Source organism: Colobus angolensis, unplaced genomic scaffold (genome assembly GCF_000951035.1).
Source record: "Colobus angolensis palliatus isolate OR3802 unplaced genomic scaffold, Cang.pa_1.0 Scaffold95, whole genome shotgun sequence".
NCBI classification, from domain to species: Eukaryota; Metazoa; Chordata; class Mammalia; order Primates; family Cercopithecidae; genus Colobus; species Colobus angolensis.
Genome location: NW_012123487.1, coordinates 2,542,870 through 2,545,426, shown reverse-complemented (window position 1 = coordinate 2,545,426; position 2,557 = coordinate 2,542,870).

The window sequence follows — 2,557 nt, the reverse complement described above, 5'->3', positions numbered from 1 at the left end:
GAGTGCAGTGGTGTGATCTCTGCTCACTGCAGGCTCCACCTCCCAGGTTCACGCCATTCTCTGCCTCAGCCTCCCAAGTAGCTGGGACTACAGGTGCCCGCCACCACGGCCGGCTAATTTTTTTGTATTTTTAGTAGAGACAGGGTTTCGCCGTGTTAGCCAGGATGGTCTCGATCTCCTGACCTCATGATCCGCTCGCCTTGGCCTCCCAAAGTGCTGGGATTACAGGCGTGAGCCACTGCACCCGGCCCATTCTTTCCTTTTTTAAGAGACAGGCTCTCACTGTGTTGCCGAGGCTGAATACAGTGGTGTGATCATAGCTCAGTGTAACCTCAAATGCCTGTACTCAAGCAATCTTCCCACCTCAAACTCCTGAATAGCTGGGGCTACCGGCAAGAGCCACTACATCTGGCTTTCTTTTTTTTATATTTTATTTTTATTTTTATTATTTATTTATTAATTATTTGTAGAGAAAGGGTCCTGATATACTGCCCAGGCTTATCTTGAACTCCTAGCCTCTAGTGATCCTTCTGCCTTTGCCTCCCAAAGCACTAGGATTACAGGCATAAGCCACCATGCCCAGGCGGCAAGCCTATTTTTTAAGCTAAGTCGTGCTCTCCTCCTGGGCTCTTTTATCATTCATAAATGGTAACAGGAAGTGCAAGGAGACAATAGCCACTCACGCTTTGCTTTTACTGATGTTGGACTATTGTGCTCTGATGCCTAGACTAGAAAGGAGTCAAAGATGGGGTAGTCCCAGGAGGTGGGAGACTCCCTCTATTAATCATCTAGGGTAAAAGCAGCCCCGAGGGCAGAAAATAGTCACTGGGGACACAGGAGAAAAAAGACGGGGGCCTAGATTGCAAAACACCTGCCTATTACACTCAAGAATGACCCTGAGGCCGGGAGAAGGATAGTTTTTGCCACAAGGGGGCAGCAGTCGCTGGACAGGGAATCCCCTGCGAGACACCCCCTTGAGAAAGACCAGGGCCAACCAAGAGCAGGTATATTTAATACCCGGTGTGAAGTTCTTCTTGGTGTATAATTCCCTTATGCTTTTCCTAAACCCTCAGTAAGTCGGTTCACCATTCCAGTGTATTTCAAGGAATCACTGAGGGGTTAGGGAAGGGTCTGGTCTCCTGGAGCCCGAGGAGTGAAGGGGAAGTAGCCCTGCTGCATGAGTGTGGTGGGGGCAACAGCGATGCGGGTGTCTCCAGGAGAAGTTGCATCTGGAGGACAAGGGTGGAAAGAACCTTTCACTTCGCAGTAGGACGAGCATTTTACTGAAGGAGGGAGAAAGCACATATAGATGAGTTTAGAATAAAATTTTACCCACTTTAAAATGCTCCAGCGAGTCAGCCCACCCGAACTATCTTCTATACCTCACTTCCCACTTATAACTGTGCCCTCTTAAAATGGCCTAGAATGCTCCTGCTGAGAAAACATTTTTCCATTCCATGTAGAGCTCCCAATGCCACAGAGAAAGCTGTGACAGGTGCAGTCCGAATGCCAGTCAACCGGCAAAATGTGGCATCTCTTTGGGTGATGTCTTCTTACCACCCTGTTTCAAACATGGTGGCTTCTACACAGACCATATGAACAGCACAATATGGCTGTAAGAACATCTATTTTGTCCCTGAATCAGCCTTATGCCAGCTTAAGCATCTCTTCTCATTCCTCCAGAAGAATCCACTTGGATCTGGGATCAAAGTAGAGGAAAGGGGTAGAAAGAGGTTTCTCCTCTCTCCCCAGTGACATCCTCATAACTACAGCAACAGGCTCAGGGAGTAAGTCTGTGACCTGAGATGATCCGGTCAGAGCAAAGGTCAGATGTTTGCTCAATCACTGCGGAAAAGCAAGTATATAGTCTTGTTGCAGACAGCAGCCATTTTGCTACCATAAATGGCAAAAACAGTGCAAGGAAGAAACCAACACACACAAAAACCAGCACAGCTGAGACAATCAGAGAAACAGACCCGGAGTCCTGAACAAACCATGCCCAGAGGCCATCTTCTCTCTGTACTTTGTTCAGTTCCATAAGCCAATAAATTATCTTTATTGTTAAGACCAGTTCAGGTTGACTTTTCTGTTACTAGCAACCAAAACATGCCCAACTGTGAGAATTCTGGAAACCAAACATGGTCTAGGACGAGAGGAGCAGGAAGTAGTGTCAGTGAGACACTGGGTCCAGGCTGCAGTGGTAAAGATACAGGGGCATTGACAGACACGTGACCTGGCCAGGTGCAGACCTCCCAGCCCTGATCTCCAATCTCCAGAGGAAGCCAGAGAAGGACCTTGAAAAATGAGCATATTTGTTTCCTGCAATCTCTATTTTAAAAATTAAATTAACTTTAAAAATTGTTTCCTGCAATCTCAGTTAAAAAAAAAAAAAACAAATAAATAAATAGGCCAGGCATGGTGGCTCATGCCTGTAATCCCAACACTTTGGAAGGCCAACGGGGGAGGATTGCTTGAGTTCAGGAGTTCAAGACCAACCTGGGCAGCACAGCAAGACCTCATCTCTCTAAAAATAAAAAGTAAAAGTAAAAATTAGCTG